Consider the following 17289-nt stretch of genomic DNA (forward strand, 5'->3'; position numbering starts at 1 on the left):
GAACAATCAGAGAGCAACCACACCACCCTCAAGATTGCCTTCCGCAAGCATCACCAGCTCATCCGGACCACCAAAAGATCACTCTACAAAGAACGAATTGACAACAATGCACACAACAGCATGGAGCTCTTCAGCATTATCAAGGAACTCACCAACCCCGCGTCCTGCTCAGCCGACCACCCCCTGCTCGCAAGACATCTGCGTCTCCCTCGCCACCTTTTTTCACCGCAAGATCATGGACATCCATGGCAGTTTCGCACCGCCGATCCCCACGACCACCACTGCCATCGCTGACCCCAACGGACCCATCCACACCAACCTCCTGAGTGCCTTGACCTACACCAATGACGAGAAAACCACCAAGACCATGAGCACCATCCACTCCGGTTCACCTGCCGACCCATGCCCTCACCATGTTTTCAATAAAGCCAGCCAAATCATCGCTCCCCAGCTCCATACCATCATCAACAGCTCCTTCGAGACCGCCACCATCCCGGAGAGTTTGAAACACACCAAACTCAACACCATGCTCAAAAAACCCAAGGCTGACCCCGAAGACCTCAAGAACTACTGACCCATCTCCCTACTCCCCTTCCCAGCGAAGGTCATTGAGAAGATAGTCAACAGCCAACTATCTCACTTCCTGGAGGACAACAGCCTACTCGACATCTCCCAATCTGGCTTCCGCAAGAACCACAGCACCAAGACTGCTCTCATCGCTGCTACCGACTACATCAGGAGCAGGCTCGACAAAGGTGAAACCGTGGCCCTCATCCTCCTTGACCTTTCTGCAGCCTTCGACACCGTCTGTCACCACACACTTCGCACACGCCTCCACGACGCTGGAATCTGCCACAAGGCCCTGAACTGGATCACATCCTTACTCTCCGGCAGAACTCAGAGAGTCCGCCTCCCTCTGTTCCTGTCAAAAGCCACCAAAACCATCCGCGGAGTTCCCCAGGGATCCTCTCTCAGCCCCACCCTTTTCAATGTCTACATGGCGCTCGACAACATTGTGCGTTCCCATGGCCTTAATATCGTCTCCTACGCGGACACCACACAACTGATCCTCTCACTCACGAAGGACCCCGCCACCGCCAAGACCAACCTCCACACCAGACTTCACGCCATCGCCAACTGGATGGAGGCAAGCCACCTCAAACTGATCTCGGATAAGACTAGGATCATCATCTTCAGCTCCAACAAATCAGCATGGGATGACTCCTGATGGCCTGCCACTTTAGCAGCCGCTCCAACTCCTACCACCCACGCGCACAACCTCAGCTTCTTACTCGACTCATCGCTTACTATGACCCAGGAAGTTAAAGCCATCACATCCTCATGTTTTAACACCCTCTGCATGCTTTGCAAGACTTTCATATGGATCCCCATTGAAACAAGAAGAACGGTCACCCACGCCCTCGTTAGCAGTAGACTGGACTACGGCAACGCACTCTACGCGGGAACAATGGCCAAGCTCCTGAGAAAACTTCAGCGCATTCAGAACGCCTCAGCACGGCTCATTCTTAACCTCCCTCGTTACGAACACATCTCAGCCCACCTCAGAGACCTCCACTGGCTCCCCGTCAACAAAAGGATCATCTTCAAACTCCTGATCCATGCTCACAAGGCACTCCACGACGCCGGCCCTGCCTACCTCAACAAGTGTCTCAACTTCCACGTCCCAACACGCCAGCTCCGCTCCGCCAACCTCGCCCTTGCCACCGTCCCCCGCATCCACCATACCACAGCCAGCAGCAGATCCTTCTCCCACCTCGCCACCAAGACCTGGAACTCCCTCCCCGTCAACCTACCTCTCACCCATGACCTTTTGACCTTCAGGAAGCGCCTCAAGACCTGGATTTTCGAGCAGTAGCACCACCCCAGCACCTTGAGAAACTAGAACTGATTGATTGATTGATTGATAGTGTAGTGTAACATTTACTACGAATTTGAAAACGTGTCACTCATTTGATTAAAGGACTGGTAATAAAATGCAGTTAGCTTTTGACAGCTGAAAACGTACAACTGCAAAAATGAAGCATGTTTACGCATGCCAAAAGGAAACTATTGTTTGGCAAGGGTGTGCATAAATATGGTTCTGGAGTAGGGAATAGTGATAACATTCAGTAATTTCATTCAATGGGACAGAAGTACTAACATTAGTGTTTGAGATTACCAAACAGCGAACTTTTGCAATTCACAATTTGATTATCACAAACTCTAATGTACTAAAGTGTTTTTAACATGTTTTGTTATTCTAAGTAGGTTGTAAATAGATCTACCTCATGAATATGAATGAGGTAGGTCTCAGTTTGCGACCCATTGGGAATCGCAAAAATCACATGGATTGTGGCCTGTTGGGGTCAGCAGACAACCATGTCTGTGATTGTTTTTAAAAAAAGCAATCTATTTATTTAATTAAATGCAGCCTGTTTTCCATGGAGGAAAACAGGATGCATTTCAAAAACAGAATAAAAGTTTTCTTTCCCTTTTTTAAGAGAAAACTGCAGTCCTGGGACCACTGCCTGCTCTTAAAAAATATTTTTTCAACCATTCTCAAAGGGCAAGGGGACCCTTTCCCATTTGCAACTTTGGATTGGTGGTAAAGTGCAACTGTGTTTTGGTCGCAAAACATTCGGTCATACCATTCAGATTCTTATTAGGAAGGACCACCTCAACAATTAACATGTTACCAAATTGCAATGTGGGCTTAATAGATTCCAAAAAGCATTTTCCTGTTGCAAACGGCCCGATTTTGAGACCGAAAACATGCTTTGTACATCTAGCCCATGGTTCGTGTTAGCACAGTATCTTGTGAGTGAATGCTAATACCAACAAGCGTTATTTGGCAAGTTTAATAATCAAATTACAAATCTTAAAGCATACGCCGTGGAAAGAAAGTGAGTAATCCGAGCATAATTACATTCGCCGTTCTGTAACACTGTCTTGTTTTGGATTTCGTTTCCATATGTTTTATGTTAAAAACAGGCTCTAACGTTTATAAGTGGCTGTGTTTGCAAATGGCCTGGCTTGTACTACTATTCCAAGTTATTCAGAAGCACTATTTCACATTTCCCATACATTTTAAAAGTATGCACTTTAATACTTTTACATTTGTATACAGCAGTGTGTACTGCTACTGCGAAATGGCTGGACAGATATAACGATATTGAATACATAAGCTCGATAGTTCGGTATATTAGAGACTTGTACCGATACTTCCTTTCAAATTTAGATTTCAGGTAAAATTCAGCAGAGTTGTAGCGCTCGTTTGACGTTTTTCAGTGCTTTTACATTTATTCGCTCAAAGGTCTTTAAAGAGAATAGCTTTTGAACTAACATTTGTGAAGGTGAGATATGCAGTAAGAAGGCAATTAATAAGATCGATCGTTAAAGAAATTATACAAGGATTTGTGGGCACCTTAAGATGCAGTACTTACTGAGCATTTTATTTGGTATAAAATATAGCCTACTTAAATAAATAAATAAATAAATACAGTGACTAAGTAACAACTGTATTAACCACGAAGCAACGCTCAGTTTTTGTTAAAGTGATTTTGAGACATGTGGGATCCCCTTTTGTTGTAGTTGTGGTTAAGCTGACATTTTGAGAGGAATTGTTATCTTGCTCCAGTAGTCTATTTGTTTTCTACTGCCACAAAAGGAAACACAGAAATCTAGCTTTTAATGAAGTTGTGTTTGTTTAAGACTTAGCCATGTCTGGTCTTTTAAATTTGCCCAGTGAATTTGTAAATTCCATTGAGTATCGAAAATTCTGCCCTACTTATGTATACATCTGATACGGGATATTTGGGAAGCTAGTACAAATAAAAGAGGAAGTGTAAGATTTGATTCATTTGAACAGTTTCAACCAATTTCTTTTTTTCACTGTGAGGGTGTTTTCGTCAGGCTTTGAAATGCAGAATAAACAAGCATTTGCAATGCAATGGGTCTCGCGTTTGCTCGAGGTAGAGCTATTAGTGTTGGAAATTCTTAACTGGACTTTTCTTGCCACCAACTGAAAATAAAAAGTAAAACAGTTGACATAAGTGATCCGATTCAAAGTGCGGCTGTGAGCACGAAGAGAGAGAGACAAAAGGAGAGAGAAGTTTCCTTGCGCTCATAGTTATCAGCAAAATTGCAATTATCCATGTAACAGGATAGAAGGCCAAGGTGGTAACAAAACCACCCTAAGGAGGGACAAACATAAAGCAGTTAGCAATGAAAACAAAGGAATTTTTGAAAGGCAAGCCAATGAACGAGTGGTAGTGATGTGCATGCGGTGGGCGTGGCTAAAAGCCCAGATACATACCAACACATTGGAAAAGCAGCGCTTGCGTGCTGCTATGCTCAACCTAAAAACAGATCTCGGACCTGTTGCTTTTATAATATAATACATTAGTAATGTATTAAGAAAGAGATCTGAATGTTCTGAATGCTTCGTTATATTGCAACAATGAACTGGGTGGACTGATATTTTAATACAGCATGAAAAAATGGCAGTATTCAGCTTTGCTCCCTTTTACTGTTAAAATGTAAAAAGCTCCACATTGTACCGAGTGATTGTAGCAACAGTCCGTCCTGCTCCAAGGTAATTTGGGGAAGACAAGTTATACACATTTCTACAAGAAAATTGTGTGTAGCCTTCGAGTTGACTTCCTGGTTGGACAGATGATGAAGCCACAGGCCACACACTTCTAAAAGCAGTGTTTATTCTGAATCCCACATGGTCAGTGCAGTTCTGATAGCAAGAATGCAAGCATTAAAAGCTGTCAGGAAGAGAATAGTCTGACATTCCAATAATACATGATAATCTTGATTCCAGCATTTTTCATTGATGAATTCAACATTTGAAAATGTCTCTTTTCACCTACTAATGCTAGCAATAGTTCTAATTGGTCTAATTCTAAGTCACAAAGGCATTACAATGATATAATATGTAACAAAACTAGTGCTTGTAGTTCATTAACACTATTGCTCCAGAAGTAGGTGATTCACATTAAAACTATAACAGTTCTAAATGAAATAATTACAAATTACTCACTACCCCAAATGTACAAGAGCATATTGCCTGGGTGGCTATAGACAAAAAACGTACCCTGTACTCAAAGTAAAATGACAAATGCACCCTAATTTTCATTGGAAGGCCTTGCTATAAAAGCCAAGAAAAAATATGCTACCCAAGTGCAGATAACTCAAGGGCTTTCTTAATAGCATATACACTTATGAAGTGTGGGCGAGGGGAAGGAAGAAAAAGGTTATGGTAATAATAATTTCTAGTGTAGAGCCAGTGGTTGCCTTTGTTATTTTGTTGTCTGTTTTTGTCACATTCCTTCAGTTTTCAATTGTAAGACATATGCCCTACCTCTGATGTTGAAAAAGACTGTAATGAAGCCACAAACGTCTACAAGAAGACAAATTATTAGAGTAGAAATGTATTGATAATTCTGATGGTGTTTATAAAAACTATCCAGACTTTTGTGTGAATTTGAAGAGAACTCCATTCACAATCAAGAACCCCCAAAAAAGCTGTTGACAAGTGTTTTGCAACATTAACATTAATTTGTCACTTCTTCAGGGAATGAGGGATTCAACTTTAATCCCAAGACAATGTTTTTGTTCTTTTTGGGAACATTTTAGTGCATAGTACTAACAGGATTTATTAACAGTATCTTTTTAGAGCTGTAGTTACTCACTAGATAAAAGGGCAAAGTAACTCCTCTTGAGCAGCTTCAATCTCTGACGCGTGCAAACTGCCTAAGGTGTTGCTTGCTTATTTTGTTCATGGTGTGGTTCATGAACTAAACATATCTGTTTTGCTGTTTATTATCCTTATACTCAATTGCCTGCTCATTCCTCGTCTTTATTTGGCACATTTTTTTGTTTGGTTAGCGGCTGAATGTCTTCAGAACTTAGCAGTTCTCCTTTGTATGCTTGTGCTCTATGAATCACATTTGCATTAATGGTGTGCATTAGTGCCATGAATCTGTGAGCCATGTACTCAGTCAGTCATCATCATAATTATTTTGGCAATATGCCATAAAAGCGTATAAAACATCACTTTTATAAGTATAAATACACTTGAGCATAAACATGCAAAATTTGATCATTTAAAAACTATAAAAGTCCTATATTAATGACATACTAAATTTTTCCGAGGTAGATGGTATAGACAAACAGCAAAAATATTCCATTAGATCAATGCGTTCATCAACGGCTTACAAACTCATAGCAGTTTCTGATCACCAACGCATTTCTAATAAAATTTAGAACTACATGACACATATGTATTGTGGTATTCGGATTTTGCCAGCGTTTGATCCATAAATGGAGTGGTGCAATATTTATCTGGTCACCTATATAATGTAGGCTCAACTCTTCACGGCATAAAACATTTGCAGTATTTTTTAAAACTGCAAGCATCCTATGTGTAAACCTGTTTTCTCCATTTTGGAGCATGTCCACTTTTTGGTACCTATTAGAAATGGGGTCTTTTGGTTGGCACTCAGGTTACCCCCTGTCCAAACAAGGACCCTCACTCTAGTCAGGGTAAAAGAGAATCACCCTCAACTAACCCCTCCTTTCCCCCTTGGTAGCTTGGCACAAGCAGCAGGCTTAACTTCAGAGTGCTAGGTGTAAAGTATTTGTACCAACACACACAGTAACTTAATGAAAACACTACAGAATGACACAACACAGGTTTAGAAAAATAGGAAACATTTATCTAAACAAAACAAGACCAAAACAACAAAAATCCACAATACACAAGTCAAGTTATCAATTAAAAAGCAAAAAGAATCTTCATGTAGTTTTAAACACACACTAACACTGTTAGCGTGAAAATGTACCTTGGGTGCATCAAAAATAACCCCGCACGGGCGAGTGTGCATCAAAAAGGGCCTGCAATGCGTCAATTTCACTCACAAGCGAGACCTTGCGTCGTTTCTCCTTTCGTCGGGTCAGGCGCGTTATTTCTTCTCTCCGCAGGAGAGCGATGCGTTGATCCGGTCAGCACTCTCTGGTCCGAGCAGGCCTTGCATTGTTTTTACACGCCCAGTGGTGCTTGCGTCGGAAATCCAACCACACGATGATCCGAAAACCACACAGTGCTGGTTACAATCTCACCAGCCTCCCTCAGCAATGCTGTGCGTCGTTTCTCCAGCTCCATGCGTCGATTCTTCGGTCGCGTTGAAAGCGAGCATCGATTTTAAGCTGCGAAGCCGGTGCCAATTTCCCAGCCACAGATCGAAGTCACATCGATCTTTTCCATGCAAGGGCATTCTGTGCATGGATTTCTTCCTCATAGGCTGCCAGCTTCTCCTTTCAGGGTCCCAGGAACTGGATGGGCACCACAGGGCAGAGTAGGAGTCTCTCCAGAGACTCCAGGTGCTGGCAGAGAGAAGTCTTTGCTGTCCCTGAGACTTCAAACAACAGGAGGCAAGCTCTAAATCAAGCCCTTGGAGATCTTCACAAGATTGAAGGCACACAAAGTCCAGTCTTTGCCCTCTTACTCTGGCAGCTGCAGCAGCTGCAGGATAGCTCCACAAAGCACAGTCACAGACAGGGCAGCTCTTCTTCCTCAGCTCTTCAGCTCTTCTCCAGGCAGAGGTTCCTCTTGGTTTCCAGAAGCGTTCTAAAGTCTGTGGTTTTGGGTGCCCTTCTTATACCCAATTTCTCCTTTGAAGTATGCCTACTTCAAAGCAAAGTCTCTCTTGAATGTGAAATCCTGCCTTGCCCAGGCCAGGCCCCAGACACTCACCAGGGGGTTGGAGACTGCATTGTGTGAGGGCAGGCACAGCCCTATCAAGTGTGAGTGATCACTCCTACCCTACCTCCTAGCACAGATTGCTCATCAGGAAATGCAGACTACACCCCAGCTCCCTTTGTGTCACTGTCTAGTGTGAGGTGCAACCAGTCCAACTGTCAAACTGACCCAGACAGGGAATCCACAAACAGGCAGAGTCACAGAAATGGTATAAGCAAGAAAATGATCACTTTCTAAAAGTGGCATTTTCAAACACACAATCTCAAAATCATCTTTACTAAAAGATGCATTTTTAAATTGTGAGCTCAGAGACCCCAAACTCCACATGTCCATCCGCTCCCAAAGGGAATCTACACTTCAATCAGATTTAAAGGTAGCCCCCATGTTAACCTATGAGAAGGACAGGCCTTGCAACAGTGAAAAACGAATTTAGCAACATTTCACTGTCAGGACATATAAAAAACATTACTATATGTCCTACCTTAACCATACACTGCACCCTGCCCTTGGGGCTACCTAGTGCCTACCTTAGGGGTGTCTTACATATAAGAAAAGGGAAGGTTTAGGCCTGGCAAGTGGGTACACTTGCCAAGTCGAATTTACAGTTAAAACTGCACACATAGACACTGCAGTGGTAGGTCTGAGACATGATTACAGAGCTACTTATGTGGGTGGCACAGCCAATGCTGCAGGCCCACTAGTAGCATTTGATTTACAGGCCCTGTGCACCTCTATTGCACTGTACAAGGGACTTACTAATAAATCAAATATGCCAATCTTAGATAAACCAATTACATACACATTTTTTAAAGGAGCACTTGCACACATCAACAACCTGGATAACAGAGGCAAAAAGTTAAGGGAGAACACACCAAGGATGAAAAGTCTAACAGTACCCCTTTGCCCCCGCCCCATATAGGGCAGCAGAAATGCATTTGGATTTATACATCGCAATCACGTCCGCCAGGGGTTTATGTTTATGCCTCCGTGCAAAGTGGAAAATGGCCTTCACATTCCTTCCCATTTGTTGCACTTTCATATTGAGGTGTGATTTCCATTTTAGGGATGTGCTAAATACAATTCCTAAAAAACTAAATTCATTTGTTCTTTTTAAAAGTGTATCCCTCATTCTAAAGTGCTTCAGTTTCATGCATATTGGCCCATGTCATAGTATATGATTTTAAATAGTTCACTTTCAAATCCAGGTCCTCCATGAACTCTGTAAAATTATATAACAGCTTCTACAATGCATTTGGGGTGTGAGAAATCAAAACCACGTGATCTGCTTATAAAAGTATTGGCACAGATTGATCACCTATCTTTGGGACAGCCACACCTGCCGGTAACAAATATTCTATAATGCCTTTAATATAGATCAAGAACAAAAAGGGGCTAAAATACATCTCTGTCTTACACTTCTCAGGGACTCTGAGTTGATAGTTCCCCTTGCGGTCCGTATTGGATCGAGGCAATAAGGTTTTAATGTAAACGTTGTATTAGGGTGAATAAGTTTGGCTCCACCCTCATTTTCTGCATTATTTTCCCTAATTTGTTCCTGTTGACTAGGTCAAAGGCACTTGCAAGATCAATAAAAGGTATATGAATGCCTCCCCCTTTGCCTTTACATATTTACTAATAATGATAAAGTGAAGGTTTAGTTTTTGTTCTACAATACCTATTCCAGGTCTAAACCTTTACTGAACAGGCTTTAGAAACTTGTTTTGTTCCGCCCATGTCTCTGGCCAAAATCACTAATCCCAGGATCTTTGCAGTCACATCAATTAAAGAAATCAAGGACTCTGCAAAGTGTGTCTGTGCATTGACAATTGGAATTCTGCTCATGAATATGTATAATCTGATTTTTTTAATGGAACACAAACTGTACAGTACTTTTGGTAGGGTCTCTAACCGAAGATTTGAACCATTGATTGGTTGGAAAGTCATGGCACAACACAACTCAATATATCTACTGTTAAAACAATTAACCTTCTGTATAAATATCAGAATAAGGCACTGGTTAATTACCAACTGAGGTCAGCCACCAACCCCATTTGCAATGTACCAGCTAGTGATAGATCCTTCCTTGCTAAGGCAGTTTTGCTGTCATAGTTTCACTTGCATTTTAAGCATTTCTGAAGTGTGACAACTGACCGTATTAAGTAACGTTAAAGAGTTATAATTGAGTCTACATTAGTCGTCCAGTCTTTGTGACTGGAAAACTGCAGAAATGTGTCAAAACTTGTGGTGAGAACTCCACTTGTATTAAAATTCATGACAGAATGCGATCACACCTTTGCTGACTGCATAGATTGTCCCTACGGGATCTTTTACAGTTCAAGGGTCTTTCTCTTGTTCATACCTCATGCTAGAGGAGGGTTACATTTTCGCCAAAAAACACAACATGAATAGCGAACACCGGCTTGCTAAATGTGCCCTTGGGGTAGGATTCGCCAAACTTTCTACAAGCATTTAGCACTGGTTTCTTAGTGACAAGACACCCTTGTGTCCACAATCGAGGCAAGGAGGCATTTTGGGCTAAGAAGATAGAGCTAAATGAAACAGGACATAAATACTAACATGAGCAGCTGCTGGTGTTCGCTAATTGTCCTCTGATGATAGGATTTTCTACCCTCAAATTACTCTTAATTACACAAGCAGGAATAATTGCATTGTCATAGATAATTCTGCATGAAAGAGTAACACTGAGTTACAAAATTACTCTGGCGTTATTGAAATCCTGCTGAAGCTTATCTAAACCCCATCCTAACATAACTCCTCACCAGGTGCATGAAAGGTTATATAAATACAATTGTAAACATGTCAGTTGCAGTAGTTGTTCTTGAGTAGGGTAACCTGTCTTTCCTTTATCAGCTGTGGTGATTTCAATTTTCGAATTTACTTGGGGACAACTACATTAGTTTTGCTCGCTCAATATTTCCATACGTCTACTTATATAGGAAAAACCTTTTTCTGCCATGCACTTTATATTAGATCTGAAACAAAAGTATTCTCATAATCACAGCACTTCACCAAGTTCTCTTTTTTCACCTGTTAGTTTCTGCACAGCAGTGGAACATTTTATAAACAGAGCGCTACAGCTTTTGTTGCATATTCTGTTCATACTCTATACATAGCAGCAAATACATATGGATGGCGATTTCTAAGTGAACAGAATAATAGTGACACACGCAGTAATACTATCTGCAATGGTGGTAGGTATTAGTACTGCTTCCAGTTCGTCATAAGCATGTATAAAGTTTCTGATCTTTAGTCACTTGAAGTATTCTTTATTAGTGCACCCACAGCTAAAGAAAGGCTGAAGTGCAGCGTGAGATTACACACAGAGGATAAAGGGGGAATCTTTGAGTGATGAATGTACACAAGCATGAACATTAAAACTAGTGCTAAAAGCATATAAACCACTTCAGATGTTGAGATGTTTTAAAACCAGCATGTGTGAGTAATATCACTAAAAGCAGGTATGATGGGGAGAAATGAGTGTTTTCCCGTGTCCTGCATAAACCCCGGAGTCCATCTCCCAAATGTGTTTATAAATAGAAAAGAGACAATTTGATTAGTGTCCAGTGAATGCTCCAGTTCTATGGTAGGATAATGACAACATTTTAACACAGCTATCACTTCTCAGGTCGAAGGGTTGTGATTAATCAAAAGCTGTTTTAGTTTTTTCTGGTACACAATGTGTCCCCTCAGTTTACAGAGGACTGAAGATTGCTTCTAATGTTTACAAAAGTAACTAGCTGATAAATGAGACAAAATTTGAGCGAGAAGAGAACAGTAACCTTTGCATCGCCACGCCATTTTCATATTGCGTCCGGTTTCAAACTGCCTGGAAGAGGTCAGATGTGTGGCAATACAGGCTTCTAAATTATTACACATTTGCGTGGCCTAACGGTGAGCGAGATGGTGGCTTCTGAAGATTAAAAAACGTAGATAAAAGCAGACTACTGCATCGAGCACTAGAAAGGGATAGGCTCACATTGAAACCGCAAAGGTGCCATGTGCATAAAAGCAAAGACCACGAAGAAATGTAGAAAAGCATGTAAATTGTAGAGCACCAAGATTGTGAAATGTGCAAATATTATTCAACTTCATGAAGTTAGAATGGTGTTAATTTTAAAAAAAAGTGGGTTAAATATCCTGTTTTTGTAGGACATTAACATGGAGCACATATTTTGAAGCAAATTCTCAAGCAAAAAAGCTTTTGTGGGTAAAATATTTTATTTTGGAAAGTTTGAACAGCAGGAAAAGTTTCATAAAAGTAACACCCTTGTGAATTTGCCATCTTTAATAAAGTACGCATTGAAAGTAATGTTGCTAACCTTTTTGTCTGTACCTTATCACTGCCGTACAACTTTCAATATACGGTGACATTTCTTGAAAAAACTATAGAAGAAGTCTATGGCACTTACCGTTTCATTGAAACATTTTATTTCAGATATTTGAGATCAGAGGAAAGAGAATTGTGAAAAAGGTTAAACTGTGATTAATATCTTTCTTAGTCACTCTCTGGTTTGCTCGAGTGAAACAGAGTTCAGTGCTAACTTCTAAAGTCGGATTTGAAGATAATCTGTTCCTTCCAAACTGCGCCCTTTGAGCGGAATCCTAATCTCTGGCAAAACCACAGGGCACATATTTTGGTGCAGTTCATAAGAAATACTCCTAATATCTCAGTAGTACTGAGAAGCAGAGTCTATAATTATAACTACGTAGGGACTGTGAATGACTGTCAATGTTTATATTTTAAACGTTAATTATGGGTATTTTGCTTCTATCCCTTTTTGAAACTGTATTAGAGCAGGTGATAAATATCAGCGGATTTGTCTCTGAAATCTAGTTTAAAAAATCCAGTAATTAGGACCGAGTGATTTCAGATCCACATTATAATTCTCATTCCAGGTACAAAGACTCATAATAGCTGAATTAATGAGCCCCAGTATTCTTGCCCCTAAGTTCTGCCAAATCAGAATGAATGCCAAAGAAACATATTTCATCTTCCTAAAAAGTTTCCAATTTTAGCAATTAGGATGGAGTTTAATCTGTCAGCCTGGCGGTAGGCACTGATTGACACGCTGGTGTTATATTTTAGCTCAGTACAGGCTGAGCATATTTTATCCAAGCTGCAATCGATTGAGAAACAATGGGAGTTGAAATGGTCATTTTCAGATCTTTCTGTAGGTGGTGGGTTTCTGTTTGAGAGTGCAATAATTAGTTGCATGACAAATTAGCTGAGCCAAAAATATCGAAGCACCAAAAATATTGAGACATCAACTATCGACTTTGCATACTTTGTGTGTAAAGGACAAAATACAAACTAAAAAATATAGAAGACCAAAATACCGTCACAAAATAGTTATTGAATTTGCAAGTATTCAATAATAAAATAACTTAAAAAAATATATTTACCTAAAAAGATATATTAAAATGTTATACTGTATCGTTTTAGGTAAATATGTTTTTAAAGTTAATTTATTGTTTAATACCTGCAAATTCAATATGCTTAACTATTTTGTAACAGTATTTTGGTCTTCTACATTTTAAAACCAAATATAAGTTTACTTATAATATAAAAAGATAAAATTACATTTTTATAACGTACAACTATAAAATAAAAATAAATACTTTATAATAAATGTGTTTAAATAATACATGTAATATATACATGAAATTGTGAAATAAACAAGACAAAAAAAAAGAAATATACTAAAATAAACACTAGGGAAACTATTAAAGTTTGAAGACGTCATATTTACAATTCTGACTCCAATACAACGAAGAGTAGGTAAAGTGTTGGACCTTAAAATGGTCAGATGTACTTTTCCCAATCCAAAGTAAGCAGTGGTAAAGAACAAATTGGACTCATTTACTATTCCCTTTCCAACCTGAGTAACAGCAGGGAAAATGTTGTTTTGAAGGGTCAGATTTCCTAGTCCCACTCCAACATAAGCAACATTAGGCAAAGCTTACATTTACTATACCCACCCTAAATTAAAAACAATACATACAACATGAACATCAAATACATTTTCGAAAATACATTAAATCTACATTATTTGACATCATAAATGTTACAACAATAGTTACAAATGATAAATAACACATTAACTACTAAGAGTGCAAAAATATATAATTCAATTAAAAAACAAAGTTACAGGGACGTTATACTAAGGTTCAGATTTTACATACTAAAAGACATAGAAATTCAGCTGTAATAGATTTATTTCAGGTAACTATAACTCATGCAGTAAGGAAAGTATAACACACACCCTCGCCATGCACAATTTTCTCATCAATAATTTTACTGCAAATGTTACAGTGATATTATCAATGATGTCGTGAGTGATGTATTATCTGGGGTAATTAGCAGTGCAAAATGAGGGGTTTGAGTTATAATTGCCTTAGGGCACGAGGTACAGTTACTTGAAATAAATCTATAACAGCTGAATTTCTATGATTTTGTGCGTGTAAAATCTGTACCTACCTATAAAGTCCCTCTAACCTTTGGATTTTTAGTGAATTTCTAAGTTTTTTTCAAATTGTATTTCTACTCTGAGTGTTCTGTTCAGCTGTCACTTCCCCTCCCATCTGCCTCGCATGGTCAGATGACTGTGGCCCATCCCTGCCACCTCTACCCTGCCTGTTGGAGTTTTATGTTCTTGTCCCCTCCATCCTGTCCTCCATGGTCCATTTTACTGCCACTCCCTTCTGCTCTCCATGCTCTGTTGTGCTGCACCTGCTCCTCCTGCCTACCCCGTGCAGTCTGCTGTGAAGCCTCTTCCCCAGCTCTCCCTTACCTGTGTCCAGCCCCTTCCCATCCATTCTGTTCTCCATGGTCCTTTGTCCATGCCCCTGGCACCTCCCTCTTCGCCACCATCGCCATTGTGCTGCCACTAACCCTCCAGCTTTCTATTCATGGCCTTCTGTGCTGCCACAGCCCCTCCCTCCTGCCCTGTGTGGTCAGTTTGCTTCCCTTGACCCCTACCACCTTCCCTCTATTGTCTGTGTGTATGCCATTATAGTCTCACTATTGCCGTCCATGGTGTAGTGTGCTTCCAGTGCCCATCCTGTCTGCGCTCCATGGTCAGCTTGCTGCTCCAGCCCTTTCCCCATGCCCTCTGTTTTCCATGTACATGCCCCTATCACATTCCTCCTGACTTGTTTGGTTTGTTGTCATGTCCCTGCCCCCTCCCTCCTGCCCTTCATGGTCAGTTATGTTGCAACAGTCCCTCCTGTTTGTCTGGTAAGGTCAGCTTTCTGCCCTTGCCTCTTCCCCTTTGTTGTCCATCTGTTGTGCATGGTCCTGTCCCCTCCCTATTGCTTTCCATGGTCCATTGTGCTGCGCTGCTGTCCCGCTTACCCTGTGTGGTACATTGTGCTGCTTCAACCCCTGACGCCTGACCCTGTAAGGTCAGTTTGGTGCCCCTGCCAATCTCCTTCCTGCCCTTTGTTATTCCAGTCCATGTCCTTAGCCCATTCCTACTGCCCTTAGTGATCTAACGTACCATACTTGACAACACTGTGAACTTGGCAATATGGAGATTTTGAAAAACAACCTGGGGAATTGATTTTCCCCATTGACTTACATTGAAAAAGAGGAGATTTTAGGCAGTAAAAACTTTGTGAGTCTCCTGGCTGAATCGGGTCTGTTTGCATATATGGTTGAACTACCACTGCCGCTTTCTTCTACCCTCAATGGTCTGCTATATATTGCCACAGCCTCTCATGCCTGTCCTTCATGGTCGGTTTGTTGCCCCAGTCTCCCTTTCCCCTGCCCTCCATGGTCCGTTGTGCTCCCACAGCCCCTCCCGCTTGCCCAGCATGGTCAACTTGTTGCCTCTGCACGTTCCTCCCTACCCTCAATTATCCAGGTCTTTGCCCCTGACATCTGCCTCGACACAGTATTCCAATGAGCAACTAGATTGCTGACATTCTATTTTGATTACAAACATGTGGTATGCCTGACATCATGTTGATGTGAAAACTCTAATACCTAAAGCATTTCCTTTAGAAATCATTAAAATGAGAGGGTCTTATTACCATAGAAATTATGGTTAGTGCTCTAAAAACTAAAATGAGGATATATTTTCTGATTTCTCAAATAGTGACAAACCATGTTTAAGTTATTTGCTATCTTGATGTTTTTTATCCAGTTGATCAGTCGATTATATGTTGCACAGAGGGGAGAGGTGTTATGGCCAGAGCTGCAGACTTTGCAACTGGGGAGCCAGGTTCGAGTTTTGGTGTCAGCTCGACATCCTGTGATTCTAGACAAATCACTTAATCTCCCCATGCCTAAAGTCCAAAAGGATTTTTTCCTTCTATAATGTAACTGATGCTCACATAAAGCACTCAATTACCTTCAGGTCAAGTCTGTGCTATATAAAACTGCAAAAAAAAAAAAAGGTGTTTTGCACACTTCTGTGATTGGGTTGTGATTAGGCTACACTTGGGTGATATTTGTACTATATTTGGGCTCTGGTGGCCATCATGGGAGACTTATTTGTTATGAAGCTCCCTGATTTACTAATTTACTGCAGTATCCTCAGTAGAAAATGCTTTCAGTTTTCCACTTCGATTCCATCAAGATGCTGGTCAGATATGCCACCCTTTCTGCTTACATTCTGAATGTTAGCACTCTAGTTGTTCTTTAGCACAGCGTGGTATACTTCTGATCACCAGGGAGTTAAATGGCAGTCTGCTGCTGGTGTTGAAAGTGCATGTTTGAGTATACATGTTAGAATCTTTTAATGAAATAGAAGTGGAAGATATTTGAAAATTCACTTCAAATGTGTCCTAATTTTAATTTCTACAGCAATAACCATAATTTCTATGACAAAGTGCCCTCATTTAGTTCTTTTCTAAATTAACTGTTTTAAGTTTTACCAGTTTGATTCAATCAAGGTGGCTTCAGGTGTGCCACACATTTGTCATAAGTAAGGCTGTGTGCACTGTAGTGCTCTCTAGAACACTCTTCCAGGCTGCAGTAGAACTTAGGAGAATCAAATGAAAGGCTGCTCCTGTTAGAAGTACAAGAGGAAGATATTTGAGAACTCACTTGAAACGTGATCTAATTTTTCTTTCTTACAGCACAAACCATAATTTCTGTGACAAATTAAACCCTCTTTTTGTTCATTTCTAAATTATCTTTTTTAAGTTTTGCCAGTTTGATTCAATCAAGAATGCTTCACGGTGTACCACACTGTTGTCATAAGTAAGACTGTTAGCACTCTAGTTGTTCTTTAGAACACTCTGGGAAGCTGCAGTAGAACACAATGGAATCAAGTGACAGGCTGCTCCTGTTGGAAATACTATTTTACTGCGAATGTCAGACTTCTTTCTCATATGGACGAGAAAGATAATGTAAATTTACAGAAAATATGCTCTCCTTTTACCTTCTGAAGCACCTTCCATAACCTCTATGTGAAAATCTTGTTTTCTCTCAAATGTGATTCATGAAATCCCTGCAAAAGGCTTTTTGACAGAGTAAAATCACCTTAGCAACA

Source organism: Pleurodeles waltl, chromosome 5, assembly GCF_031143425.1.
Source record: "Pleurodeles waltl isolate 20211129_DDA chromosome 5, aPleWal1.hap1.20221129, whole genome shotgun sequence".
In the NCBI taxonomy this organism is placed as follows: Eukaryota; Metazoa; Chordata; class Amphibia; order Caudata; family Salamandridae; genus Pleurodeles; species Pleurodeles waltl.